Source organism: Tamandua tetradactyla, chromosome 9, assembly GCF_023851605.1.
Source record: "Tamandua tetradactyla isolate mTamTet1 chromosome 9, mTamTet1.pri, whole genome shotgun sequence".
Taxonomy (NCBI): domain Eukaryota; kingdom Metazoa; phylum Chordata; class Mammalia; order Pilosa; family Myrmecophagidae; genus Tamandua; species Tamandua tetradactyla.
In genome coordinates, this window is record NC_135335.1 from 21,338,577 (window position 1) to 21,354,344 (window position 15,768).

General features: G+C 35.6%; 1 long non-coding RNA gene across 1 annotated transcript in view; it reads right to left on the minus strand.

Annotated features, from left to right (window-relative positions):
• LOC143645974 (uncharacterized) overlaps window positions 1-15,768 on the minus strand; it is a 326,483-nt gene that overhangs the window by 6,267 nt on the left and 304,448 nt on the right. Inside the window, exon 3 of the long non-coding RNA XR_013157216.1 lies at window positions 3,022-3,086. This is a non-coding gene — a long non-coding RNA (uncharacterized LOC143645974). The remainder of the gene's footprint in view (window positions 1-3,021; window positions 3,087-15,768) is intronic.

Below are 15,768 nucleotides of genomic sequence, written 5' to 3' on the forward strand. Positions count from 1 at the left end.
CCAGTGACTTCCTCCTCAAAGGACAAAAGTTTGGCATTCCTGAGGATTAATAAGAAAAGCATCATGAAGACTCTGCACAATAAGAACTTGCATGTCAATATCATTATCAAATCACTGAAACTGGAACATAAGATTTGCTTGAGATGACACAGGATGGGAAATTGCCCATGCCCTTCTCACAAAGATCCAACTTCATCGTTGACCTGATGAGAATGAATCATGTTGACATTACTTACTTTTTGATCCCTAACCCCTTCCTTTTACCTATAAAAACCCTAAATCACATCCCCACTTTGAATTAGTTTGGGTAAGATAACCACAGTTTCTTACATAGTGTACTTGCAATAAATCACCTTCCCACTGAGAAACATGTTTCTCCTTTGTAGTACTGGGTCAAGTGGGCCCTTGAATAGAAAGTGCCATGCTTGCAGTAATACCTCTCCTTATTCTCATGATTTCTTTGTTTCTCTAGCCTATGATACATTCTTTTTTTATGTTTATTTTTAACTTTTTTTATTGTATAGTGTAACATATATGCAAAGCAAAGAAATAAAAAAGCAACTTTCAACAAGTGACAGATCCCAGAGTTTGTCATGGGCTACCATATCATCCTCTCAGATTTTCCTTCTAGCTGCTCCAGAATATAGGAATCTAGAAGGCTTAAATATTTTTTATCACCACAATCGAATTTTTTTCTTTCTTTTTTTATGAAAAGTAACATGTATACAAAAAAAGCAATAAATTTCAAAGTACAGCATCACAATTAGTTGTAGAACATATTTCAGAATTTGACATGGGTAACAATTCCACAATTTTAAGTTTTTGCTTCTAGCTGCTCTAAGATACTGGAGACTAAAAGAGATATCAGTTTAATGATTCAGCAATCATATTCATTTGTTAAACCCTATCTTCTCTGTATAACTCCACCATCATCTTTGATCTTTCCATCCCTCTCTTTAGGGGTGTTTGGGCAGTGGCCATTGATACATTCATTTAAAAATATTTTGGAACTTTTATTGGGTAGTATATTCCTTTGGGAAACTTAACTCAGTGATTATTCTCACTAGAAAATGAGTAAGTCCATAGCATACAACAAAAGAGTTGACTTATTTTCACTCATTTTTTCCCTGAGGTTAAATATGGACACCAGATCACAAGTTAAAATTTGCCTTAAGAGAGGAATCCTTTACTGGACACTCATGCCAGAGTTTATGCACAACTTGAAAGTCATGGGAAGCTTTTACATAACATTCTCCTTAATGTGCTGTATACATTTTTGCCTTATGAGAAAACATCTGATAGAAATGCAAAGTTTTTCGTGATTTCTTTTGTTATTGAATACAGAAATTCCTCTTTCTATAGTCTGCTACTTTGGGGCTCTTAAGATATTCAGAAAAGCTTATAACTTGGATAAATGTTCTTCAATGGCTAATCTCTTAGTTTCTGTGAAATTACATGGCTTTTCATCTTTTTCTCTAACGCAGGTTGTACTTTCTCCCATATAAAAGCAGGATACACTGCCTCTCTTCTGCTTTCAGTAGTTTCAGAAATGGTCACAGAGTGAAAGTGGAGTATGGAATGAGGCTTTGCACCCCTCTTGTATACCTATATATAAATTGCTGTAGAATCATTATAGGAATAAAGCAAAAATGCTTATTGGACCAATAATACCCAATAACACAATTTACCAACAATTTACAGCAAACCATTATGCTAAAATTCCAACATTCAAACCAACTAGATCCACAATCTTTTCAAACAGTTTGGATTCCAGGTGTACCAAATTCAAGGAGTTCTTCATGGTTTTCCAGCTTTACGGAAGGGCTAGCAAAGCAATTACACAAGACTATTCACTGAGAAAGTTGGGACAACCTTATTTAGTATAGCTCAAAAAGTTTTGTTTGGAGATTGTGATGCTTTTTCATAGATGCATTCAGTCATAATTACCCTTCATATTATATATTGAGTTTTGATGACATCAAATGAAACTATAATACATACACATACATGTATATTGTGCATATATATATATATATATATATATACACATATACATATGAAAATGCATAGACACTGATACTTCTTCAATATGCTGATATCCAAATTCCCCTATAGATTTATTCCTTTACTCTTCCATTCTGCTATCTGCTCCAGAATACCAATTTGTATTAATTGAATTAATTAAATTTGGCCAGTGTAGAGAGGAACTGAAATGAAAGGAAAGACTAAGGTAAAGTACTTAATTCAAGGCTCTTTCCCTGCAAAGATAGTGGGATCCACATTCACTTCTTGACCAAAGCCATAGTTTTGGTCCTTCTGCTCTCAGTGCAAAACCTCTGTAGATCTGGTAACTCTTCTTCCCCCTTGTCCCTTCAGTTTTAGGCATAGTAACACTCTGCAGCAATGGAGTCTTGTGTCTTTTGTAGTTTTTGCTTATTCTCTTAATTTCTTTGTAAATGATCCCTTGAATAATTTTCTTTAATTTAGTCAATTTGAGCAACTTTGCTTTCTGCCAGAACTCTGACACATATAGTAATTGGTATTTGGAATAGCCCTAGAGTCAATTCTGGAAGAGAGGTTTCTTGGATTCATTTGCTTACATATTAAAGAGTATGCAGAAAAAGTCTCCTCTTGCATAAATAGAACACTGCTAATCCATTGCATAGGGTGGCATCATGATAATTTAAATCATTAGCAGTGATGCCATTTCATGAAGTGAAGTTACAGAGCAAAGAAAGATGATTCCTTTGAATGGTTCAAAAACTTTCAGAAGACAAAGCATCTTCAATGCAATGATGATAGACTATGTGGCTAAAGTTTTACTTAAACCTAATTAATAACATCAATTCTGTAGGGTTAATTAATTATTTCATTATGTGTATACTTTGTACTATAACTTCCTATGACCATTGGTAAAATAGTTTGTGTTTTTTTCCTTGTTTGTAATATTATTTAGAGACTTTCTTGAAATTGAAGTAACTTTTCAAGAGAAAAACAAAGAAGAATATTCTTCACCACTACCTGAGGTTAGAAGACCTGGCCATTCAGATTTTGCTTCTTATTTGAAGAAGGGAATAGCTCTTCACCTAAAGTAAATAAAATAAGAATAATTTTCAAATGGTTGATTTTCCTTTTTTTATGATTAATCTCTAAATGTCACTATAAATGTTTTTGTACACCTTTAAATATAAATTTTACTCCTTTGCCACATATTTCCCTCAAACATAGTTAACCTTCAGTTCTCACTTAGAATAGGATCAGAAAAAAGTCATATTTAGGGAGTAAATGCCATTGCTTGAGCATATACTTTAAAATCAAGGCTAATATGAGAGAATTCATTTGTAATCAAGAAAACTAAGGAATAAGAAGAGTTCATGTGAGTTTTGTCAACATTTCAGAATGCTTGTTATGTCCTTGGGGCTGGAGAAACAATCAAATGAACAAACCATAGAAGGATGCCTAAAAGCCAAATATTGATAAAAAGATAGACTAATGAAAAAAAAATGTGTTTACAGACACACATATGAGCATAAAAATAGAATATATTCAAGAAATAGAATGGTTTGTCTGAGAAGACTCTAAATAAATCTTTAAGATAAAGACATTAGAGAGAAATTTAAAGAAGATACCATTATGGCTAAGATTTAAGAGATTGAATAGGAGTTCCTTGGAAGGCAACTTGGAAGAAGACATTGGGAAACAGTAGTTTTTGCCATGTGGGGTAAATCTGAGGTGATAGCTAGATTGGTTGAGATGCCTATGAAGAATCCACATATTTAAAAACATTCAGGGTTTTTGCAACCTGTGAGTTTGCTTCATGGTGAGGATGTCAAATTCATGGGTTTAAGGGACAGACTTTTTTCCAAAAAGAAGCTGTTCCTGCTATCCCTATGAAGAAGAGGAGATTTTGCACATTCTGATAGAAACATTTAATTCCTGAAAAATGGTGCAATTTAATCGTTTCTAGCTATTTTTTTTTAGCAATTTCTAGCATAAAGTGTTGAAAATGCTCTTTGAGTCACTGCATTCAAAACAAACCACAAGGATGTTTGAATAGTCAAAATAAACACAGTGTTTAGAAGTTGTCCTAACTTATTTATGTTCTGTGATGCATACAACTCTATGAATAAATGCAAGCCTGAGGAAATAAGTCTTTTATCTATAGATATACTATATACATATGTTCTGTAGATACTTACACATATATTCTGCAATTCCTGAAGTCATCTCAGTCAAGTTGTTCAAAGACTTGAAGCCGTAGTCTCTGTGTAACTCAAAGGGGTGCTGTAATTCCTGTTCTGCCCACTTAACAAGGTTTCAGTGAGAACCAAATGCATAGCATAAGAGTGAATGCATATTGAGCCTTCACTACCTGCCTAACTCTGGTTTAGAGGCTTTATATGTATTATATCTCATTTAACCCATCCATCAGACCTGTGAAGTAGGTCCTACTCTTGTCTAATTCTTCAGTTGAGAAAAATAAGGAACAGATTGGTGAGGTGAATTGCATGAGTCTTCTGCTGGTGGGTGGAATAAGCATCTAACACTGTCTACTTCATCACTAGTTGTGGTCCCTGATAGTGTGTCATGATGTTTGCCAACTGTGAAACTCCCTGTTAATATCATCTGTTGTCATTTTCATCACTCCTAAAAGATCACTAAAATATTTTTTATTTACAGGAGAACTTCTTAAAGGCTACCTGGGAAACTTGGAAAGGAACTTGGTAACATCCTTTTCTGCCATTCTTGATGAAAACAGGGCTGTGACTTGGTTTCTCAGTCCTTATTCCTGATTTATTCTTCCCTATCCCTCAGTTCCTTATTTTGGAAAATTTATTTTCAAGTTCACAGAATTATTTTATTTGAAAAGCCAAATTTCAATAAAAATGTAAGAATCCCTCTAAAACCTATTACCTTATATTCAATATTATTTGAAAGGAGACATTTTGATGCTTCAGGTCAGTCTTTTCGTGACCTGAAAATTTTCATTTCTTAACTGTTTTCCTAAGATTCTTCACTATCTCTGGTAGCAGTTTAATTCGTTTGCTGCAATTTTCTACTGGTATGTAAGTTCTCTGAGTATAGAGGGTTGATTATGTTTACTAATGTATATCTAGCGCTGGTTTGTACTAGTTTATCAAAGATATTTTTGAAGTGAAGATATGAAGAAGTAAAAAGGGAAGTGAAAGAGAATGAGGAAATGCATGAATTTTTGGCAGCTTCTACTTGCTATTCTATCTATTCCTGCCTTTAGATTTCCACATTGCTCCATATCTTTCTAAACTGTTGCTTTTAATCTGCTAAGGAGTAGAAGAAATTATCCATAGATATTAACTCTGTACAAAACCTCAGAGGAAAGAAGCACAAGGGCTAGGGGTTCTCAGCAAATAGTCCAGATAACTGTAACTTGTTGGAAGCTTTTGATTAATGATGCTTTCCTGCAATTCTATAACTATGTCATGTAATAGTAAAGAAGGCTATGCAACCCTGGGCTCTCCTAGAAGCAAACACCAAGATAGAATTACATGTGATTTGTCAGGGTAAACACCTGTTTGTGTAGGGCAAAGTGGGGAAAGAGAAATGTTTAGGAGTGACATCAGAACAAGATGCAAATTTGACACCCAAATGAAGGAATGGGGAAAGGAATGATATATAAAAGTATCCTATACCGTTTTGCAGTCCAAGAATAGTTCAGCAAGTAAATGGAAGGACATACAACTCAACCTTAAAAAGACAAATATCATAATTAAACCTGGGCAAAAGACTTGAATAGATATTTCTCCAAGTAGGACATAAAAATGGCCAAAAAGCACATGAAAAGATGCACAGCAACATTAGCTATGAGGCGAATGCAAATGAAAACCACACTGAAATATCATTTCACACTGACTAGAATGACTACTGTTAAAAAAAACAAAACAGAAAATTTACAGAAGTTGGAGAGGATCTGGAGAGAAAGGAACATTAATTCATTGCTGATGGGAATTTGAAAGTATGCAGCTGCCATAGAATGTGTAAGATACTTTGGCTGTTCCTCAAAAAATGAAGTATAGAATTACCAACGACCTGGTATTCATGCTACAGTGTATATACCCAAAAGAATTGAAAACAAGGATTTGAGCAGATATATGCACACCAGTGTTCACAGTGGCCATTATTTACTATTGTCAAAAGATGGAAGCAACTTAAGTGTCCATCAACTCATCAGTGGATAAACAAAGTGCTGTATATCCATACAATTGAATATTATTCAGTATTAAAAAGGAATCAACTTCTGATTCATGGCACAACATGGGTGAATGTTGAAGACATCATGTTGAGTGAAAAGACAGGCACAAAAATACAAATATTGTTTGATATCATTAATATGAAGTAATTAGAATAAACAAACTCATAGAATCAGAATCTAGAATATAAATTACGAAGGGATGGATGAGGGTAAGGAATAGGGAGTTAAAGCTTAAAATATGTAGAATTTCTATAAGGTGGCTTGTAAAATTTTGCTAATGGATGGTGGTTATGGTAGCACATCGTGAATGTAATTAACAGCTCTGGATTATATATGCAAATGTGTTTAAGGGGGAAATTTTAATTTCTATATGTATTACTAGAATAAAACTAAAAAAAAATTACAACCTTTGGCTATACAACACAATGAACCCTGTTGTAAACACTGGACAACAGATAATAGTAAAATTACAGAAATGCTCTTACATGAATTATAACAAATGTACTCTCTATGCAAGGTATTAATAATAAAGTTGTATATGGTAACTGTATTGTATATATTTTATGCATGAAATTCTGTAAATCTAAAGCTTATTTCAGAAAAATCTTAATAATAAAAAAATCCCAATTGTGGTCATTATAATTCAAGATGTTTTTCTAACGAGCCATATGTAGAAGAGTTATTGCAGATCAACACAATGGGAGTGGTGTTTCCACCACAGTCACAGAGTAAACTCCAAGGAACACCCCAAACACAACCAACTGCATCACGGGATCTGTGGTGAAGCCCACCAGGATGAACTGAGTCACTGTGTGATTGCCCCTCTCCATGGCTACAAGGAATCTCACCTAAGAGGGGGTAAAGTAGGTGCTCATAAGGAATCAAAGTGCTGCATATACTGAAAATATACTAAATAAATGGCATCACACCACTGGTACTTCTAGAAGTGTAGAATGAGCCAATCAATACATACGTATATTTTTAAAATTTTTAACTTTCAATAATCAGTCAGATTCTACAGTTACATATTCAAATGTACAGCTATTTTTTTTTATTCTAGAAGTGACTGTTCAACTCAATGAAAGGATTATAATTCCTATTGTGTTGTGAATTCTTTCCCATGTTGGCTTCCTTTTTGGCTAAATGTGTGATTTCTAACTTTAAGTGTGATTTCTTTTCCCCAGAAAGACTGGACTAAATACCAATTTTAATAGATTTTGCAAAGAATCGTATTTTTCTTGTGCATCCATAGCTTGGTACAGTATAAAGCCATTGTGGAATCATATTTCAGAATAATATCTATAGTTATAGAAAATACAACAAGATATTATAAGAAAAAAGGAGGTTGTAAAACAGTATATGATACAAAGTTTGAAAATATATAGAGAGAAGAAAAGAGAAGATACAATGATGTGATTATAAAACATGTGGAATAAAGTTCATTTTACACATATTTGACAATTTACATAATACATAAAAATTATTCAAAGAACCAATTCTTCATTTAAGTAAGTTGAGTGTTTAGTACTAAAATGTCATCAATTATTTTCTTTTATGATATTTATGTTTTATTTTTAAGGATTTTACTTAATAAAAATTAAGCAAAAAATACACATTACAGTATGATTATGTGACTCAGTATTCAATATACAAAGAAAACTGCCCATGCATTCCAGGATTCTCTTTAAACAAAACTATAACTGTTGGGGACCAGAGGCTAACCTAAGATAGCGATTGAGCCAACATGGCCACCCCGGCTAATGCAATGGCATCTATATAGTACAACAAGATTCTTCACGGAAATAGGTTCCCGCCGGGACCTTCCCGCCGGCGCGAATTCCCCACCAATTATCTAACCAGTCCTTCCCGCCGGCGCGAACTCCCTCCTATCATAATGCCCTACATACCCTACTCCCTCCCCAAGCCGGTATATATACACCTGGCTTGGTTAATAAAATTTGCAGCTTGATCAGAATCCTGTCTTGCTGTCCTTCTTGCGTCTCTCTGTCCCATAGCCATTCTTCCCTCAGCAGGTGGCGGACCCCGTTGACTGTCCTGCGGGTCAGGACATATAACATTATACTGTACTGTCTACACAACAATATCTGTGGAAACTACATATTTACTATCTACTTAAAGTACAATTCCAGTCCCACTAACTGCCCACCAGTCATTTTGTAGCTAAATAAACATAAACATCAGTGAATATAATTATTATCCTCTGCAGACTGTTCTTTTGGGAACTAGGAATATGCTCTGTTTATACTAGACTCTGATACTAGTATTAAGTTGAGTTCTTTCTTAGCAAAATATAGAACAATGGAAGATTGTTCCAATTAAGCATTTTTTTTCCTACAACCTCCTAAAGATAGCCTTGTCAAGGTCCAATGATCTCCAGGTAGATAAATGTGACAGTATCAAATTTCAGTGCTCATCTAATTTGATCTATCTGCAGCATTTGACACCTTGTCACTCCATCCTGCTGGAAACACTCTTTACACTTCGTTTGCAGGTCATCATGCTTGCTTGGTTTTCTTTCTACTTCACGTGCTGCTTGTTCTCAGTATTATTGCCCCAATCTTTGAAATTTGAAGTACCCCTGAATCAACCTTTGATTCTCTTCTCCATTACATTCACCCCTTGGTGATCCTATCAGGTCTGATGTCTGGATAAATGTCCTCTATTTGTGAATGAGAATGAATTGTGCATCTGCTGACCACTTTCGTCCCTTGAACTCAAGACCTATGTATCCATATGCCCATTAAACATTTTTATTGTATGTCTACTGAGTATCTCATGCAAAATTGAGTGCCTGACAAACATTTCCAGACCTGTTTTTCCAGCTTCCCTACCTGGAAAATAGCATTAATCCAGTTTAGAGAAAATAATTTAATATTATTTAATATCTATCTTTTTTATGTTTCACACCATGTCTGATTCATCAGCAAATTTATATCAGGATCTGACCAGTTTTTCCGGCTCCAGGGTTTCTATTCTAGATGAAGCCACTGCCATCGCCTATTTGTATTTTTGCAGAAGCTTCTGAATGGACTCTCATTTCTGTCACCAGCCCACTTGAGTCAGTTTTCAACAGGGAGCCAGAGCAGTCCTGTTAAAATGCCATTTAAATACTGTTATTCCACTTCCCTGCCTCCAGTGACTTCTCAACCTAGAGTAAAAACCAAAATTGGCACAAAAGTGTCCAAGTTCTATAAACCCTGGGCTTCAACTTTCTAATCCTAACACCCATTATTCTTCCCTTCACTACTTGCTACACTCTAGCAATGCTCCCCTGTATTCTCTTCTTAGAATAGGAAGAGTGGGTTAGTGGGTTTTGTAGTTCTCCATATCTCTGTAAAGCTAGTCCTAGAGGCATGCTTATAACTAGCTCCCTTATATTATCAAGTTTCAGTTGTGCACAATTTTACCTCTTTTGGGGTCTTTCCTACATACCACATCATCTACTTCTCTAACATTTCTTTCACCCTTTTCCTAGTTTTTAATTTCCCCCAATGTTGCTCATTATTTAATATTTTATACACCCTTCTATATTTAACCTGCTTTCTTTCCCCTTCATTATAATATACCTTCACTTGTGATTTTGATGGAAAATACATATCAGTTCACTGCTTATCTCATATTCATTAGTAGATTTATTATGAGATTATTTGGGCTGTTTATATTAGATGAATCACTTAGTGTGAATGAGACGTACTTTACAGATAGGCAAAATCTTAGCAAACATGGAATCTTTGAGAACTAAAAAGGGCTACCTTTGTGAAAGAGTCATAAACACTTGGAGCAATCTCGATCTTAATCCTCTCTGATTCTAATATTCTCTGGTACTCATAATGATCTTGGGATTTCATCATTTATAAAAATCATAGCAAAGGATTTTCAGCACTTTTTATTGAGTCAAGTCCTGGTTTTGTGTTTTACATGAATTACTTCATTTTTTTCCATAAATACTCGTTATAAGCACATTTATGGGTAATATCAGTTATTACACATAATTGATTTGAGATTTAATAAGGTGCTAGTAGTTACACAGTTAATAAGTGGTGGTGTTTTCTTCAGACCTGGTACTGAACCACTAAACGAACTCCTTCTTATGTGACATCAGCTTAGTGGTTGTTAGTGGGTTCATGTTTCCCTCTCTTTTGGGTTATAACTCCTTAATTAAAAACCAATATGGTAATACAGAGAGATTCAGGTGCTGTCTGCAGATGGCCACCTTATTTATATAGGTTCACAGAAATGTTTCCAAGAAATGTCCATATCATCAATTTGGAGCTTCCTATATCTCTTACATTTGCAGCCAATCTTGATTCAACATGGAAACATTCCACTTTACCCCCACCTGGAATCAGGACTCTTACTTGTAATTTTCATTGTCACAACCAATGCAGGCTCACACTGTGGATCCAGGAAACTGTCACCACTCAGTCTCCCCAGTTTATTTGATTTTTAAAATACCTCAGGGGTTCATAGCTTTGGAAGTCACTGTAAAGGCAATAAACCATGTGCTGACTCATTAGGAAAATCTTGCTCAGTGCAAAAGATAGAAAAAAATAATTACCATATATTGAGAACATACTGTTTGGAACAGAACTTCTTTGAAATGTTATTTGTTAGATAGTCCTATGACATACATCTTGTAGTTCCCACTATAAATATGAAAATACATTAAGTGCCCGTCATCAGTGGACTCATCCTGTATGTGCAATTTCTGAAGCACCTGGAGATGGCATAGCCTAGATCATCACTGAGAAACTCAATTTGGCCACAAATGTATTGATTGGATCAGGTTAAGTTTCATTCCTAATAAGAAAATTAGTGACAATGAAATGGAGAGAGCAAAGAAGGAAGAAGGAGAAAAAATGGTGGGTCCTAATCCAGGATCCATACCTGATACTAACATGCATTATTTCCTATCTTAACAGTTATGAGGTAGACATCATTATCATTACCTCCATTTTACCTTTACCTTTGTGGACAGATTTTCTGGCTGGAAAAATATTTTGTTTTTAATTCTTTTTCTCCAAAGCATCCATTTCCATCATTGAAAAATGGGGATAATGATCAATGGTTTCATGTCAGTTGACCTGGAAATATTTTTCAAGTTTCTCAATTATTCTTAATAGAAAGTACAGTTGCCCTTTTACTGTGTGCCGAGTACTGCATTTAGTGCTTGATAGTGAGTTAGTTTTTATAGCCCTTTGATATATGTGCTACCATTACAGAGACATTTTGTTAAAGTTAAAATAGAAGTGTACATTGTTTTTAATGTTATTATTAATAAAATAAAATGTCATATAGCATACATATTGGGAGAATAAGTTTTCTATATGTTTTATTTAAACTAGTGTTTTAGAAAAAGCATTAAAAGTTAAGCACTATGGAAGTTGACATAAGTTCATTTCTTATCACTACCTCATGAGGTAATTCTGTTTTATAGATGAGAAAAGATTGGTTCTTCCAGAGAAGCAACCTGACTTCTGGAAGCAGAAAGTAAATCAGTGGGCAAAGTATTCTGTGCCTCAGACTCTGTTTTGGGCTTTTACTATTGCAGGAAATGCCTCCTAAGATTTCTCCTGCTGTGACACAAAGCCTCCCTTTTGTGTTTTGCTGTTAGTTGTGTCTTGAAAAGAAGAGGACAATAGCCTCTGACCTCCTCACCTTCCAACCCTAACCTTTCAGAACAGTGTTTTATAATCTACTGAGAGGAGAGCATAAGTAAAGATGGCACAGCTTTGCCTTGAATATATAAATGTTCAACAGGGAACATGTACATCTCAGGGATCCTCATGGATGGAAGTGTCTGATTTCTCTGTACAACCTCCACACACATATATGTGCACAAATGCTTGATTTGGTCATAGCCACTGTTCTGATTTCTTCCCTTGTTATCATTTGTAGCCCAGAGGACCTTCACATTCAACAGCTTTGTGCTTCCTATTCATTCTCTCTATTCAGTGTTTTGATCAAAATTTTTCCCCTTCTTAGTTTGGTGTTCCTTAGCCACACTGTTCAAAATATTCCTTCTCCTTCTCCGCTAGCACTCCGTATCCTCTTTCCCTGCTTTAATCTTCTACAGAAGATTTACCATCTAGCTCAAATACAATGGACTTATTTTATTTGTTCTACATTTCCACCTCCTAGGAGGAGCACTCAAGAAGCCAGAATTCATTGCCAATGGTTAAAACATCATCTCGCACAGAGTAAGAATTAGTACAGATGATATTTGCTGAATGAATGAATGGATGGACTTCCCTAACTCTCAAGAAGCATAGCAAAAAAACCCCATTCTGATCTGTTTTAGTGATGGCATTTAACTCCCACGGTACTTGTTTGTTATCCCACATGACTTGTTGGAGCTAGAAATCTCTAGCCATCCTGTACTCTTCACAGGGAAGTCCAAGAATAAAACAAGGTAACTAAGCACACAATACACAGTCTCACTGCTGAAATGCACAGGCAATTTTTATTTCATGAGAGAATGTGTTTGTGAGGGGGGCAGTTTTCATTTGAGCAGCAGATTGTCTTTCTTGTAGAAGAACAATAGGAGAGCATGTCTTAGAAATATGCGGTGTGCATGACTTCAGGGGAGTCAGACTTACAGCTCTGCTGTCAGTGCAGACAGCACACAGGACTCAGAGGAAATAAAGTCTCACCACTTACCAGCTGTGAGACCTCAAAGAAGTGATTTAATCTTGTTAAGTCTCAGCCACCTCCATGGAAAACAAGGAATATAATTGTAATTACTAGAGGGGGGTTTTGTAAAGATTAAGGATGTTGACATTTCAAAGGTACTTAGCAGAGGGCTTGGCCCATGGAAAATATACCAGAGATCAGGGGTCCCCTAATTCAGATATAATAAGCACTGCTGAACAGATTGCTAAAGTTTGAGTTACATGGGTGTCAAAACTAACACTGAATTTGTAGATTAGATTTGGTTCAAGGAATCTCCTTTCTGCAATATTGGCCACTATGATTAGAATAACAGCAGCCCTACTTCACAGGGGTGGGAAGAGTAAAAGAATTATTACATAAAAAGGTTTTTGCCAAAGAATGTACCATTTGGGGAGGCGGTATGGGCTTGTCAGCATGAGATGTGGAATTAGGTAGACATAGGTTCAATTATGATTCTAATCTTTCCTAGTTTGGTTACCAATGATAATTTATTTAGTCTTCCAGAGAGTGATGTTAGTCATATACAATTTAAACACTTCTATATTGATAGTATTTGTGCTGGTTTGAAAGGATGTATGTACCCTAGAAAAGCCACGTTTTAATCCTAATCCCATTTTGTAAAGACAACTGTTCCTTCTAAACCCTGTTCAGTACTGTATGTTTGAAACTGTTATTAGATCATCTCCCTGGAGATGTGATCTTGAGTGATCAAGAGTGGTTGTTAAACTGGATTAGGTGGAGGCATGTTTCCAGCCATTTGGGTGGGTCTTGATTAGTTTACTGGAATCCTATAAAAGAGGAAACATTTTGGAGAAAGCTGGAGATTCAGAGAGAGCAGAGAATGCTGCAGCACCATGAAGCAGAGTCCACCAGCCAGTGATGTTTGGAGATAAAGAAGGAAAACGCCTCCCGGGGAATTCATGAAGCAGGAAGCCAGGAGAGAAAGCTAGCAGATGATGCCATGTTCACCACGTGCCTTTCCAGACTAGAGAGAAACTCTGAAAGTGTTAACCATGTGCCCTTTCAGCTGAGATAGAAACCCTGAACTTCATTGGCCTTCTTGAACCAAGGTATCTTTCCCAGGATGTCTTTGATTGGACATTTCTAAAGACTTGTTTTAATTGGGACATTTTTTCAGCCTTAGAACTATAAACTAGCAACTTACTAAATTTCCCTTTTTAAAAGCCATTCCATTTCTTGTATATTGCATTCCAGCAGCTAGCAAACGAGAACAGTATTTCTTATAAAGTTGGAGCAGGATTTAAAAGAGATAGTTTATTTTAAGGCCATAGCAGACTATCTGACATATAATAACAGATATGATGCATTGGGCATTTTAGTTTACATTGGATATTAATGTTATATAATTGTAAAGCCTTGGATTTGATATTATTATGCAGTTATAACTGTCCTTCACATTATAAATTGAGTTTGGATAAATTCAAATGAAAATAAAATATATACACATGGATACTGCACATATGTATCTGTATCTATACATCTGAATATCAATAAATATACAGACACTGATATTTCTTTAATGTGCTGATATCTTCTGTTTTTCCACCCTGCTTTCTGACCCAGGAGACCAACTCGTTGGGACTGTATTGATGACTCTTGGGCAATGTAGGAAAGAATTGAATTGAAAGGAAAGAAAAGATGGAGTCAGAGTAAAATTTTAACCCAGGTTCTTTCCTGCGAGGTCAGTGAGGACCACACTCCTCCCTTGAGTAAATCCATAGTATTTGTCCTGTGCCATCAGCACAAAATTTCTTTCTCTCTGGATTGTGGTAACTGTTCTTTTCTCCTACCCCTTCAGACCCAGTTATAGAAGCACTCTGTAGCACAGGACTACTGCAACTTCTGTAGCTTTTGCATACTGTTTCTCTTTGTATGCACATCTTTGCAGGTCCCTTTACTAATTCTCCTTAAATTGCCCCATTTGTGTGGCCAGTGATAACGTTTGACCTTGAACTTTACAGTAATTGATATTAAGAATAGCCCTAGAATCAAACCCTCAAGTGGGCTTTCTGGATTAATTTGATCACACCTTTAAGAATTATTCAGATAAATTTCCAGTTGGGAAAATGGGACACTGGTATTCTGTACTGTGAAGGCTCATCATGATAATTGATTATCAGTGACATCATTTCATGGGATGCAGGCAGAGAGCAGGGCAGTGAAAAATCCATTGATTGTGGTTCACAATGACTACCATGATGATACTGATTATAAAAATGAGGGATCTTTTGAATTGAAAACTATCCATATACAATTGTAAGGTTCAAAGGACAATTGGAACACTTTACCTGAAATGGAAATGAAGACATTTCCATTTGCTTGTAGTCCATTAGGAAAAATGTATTTGAGTCCCAAGCCAGGACCTGACTGTAAAGATAGAAAAATTGTAATATCAATTAAACACTAAATGTTATCAGAGGCTCTATGGCAGGCTGATCAAATTCATGGAAGGAAGAGTAAGGACCATAAAATATGCAATAGGGTTATTGGGCAGTCAAGGATAAGTCTAATAACAAACATCCCTCCTGAAGAGGCAGTCCCTATTCTCCCCTTATCTGAGGGATCCACTTCTACTCTGGATAAAACTTTTTGCCTTAAGTATTGAAAAAAAAATCTGAATATATGTGTATGTATGTATGTATGTATGTATATATATATATGTTTGTGTATGTGTATGTATATATATGTGTATAGACACACATATAGAGAGAGATATGTGTGTCTATATGTATATATAAAATACATGGGCATGACCACCAGTGGGGGCTCCTGATTCCTGCGTGTCTCCTCTGCTGCTTGTCTTTTCTCTTCCCTGGAGAACGCTT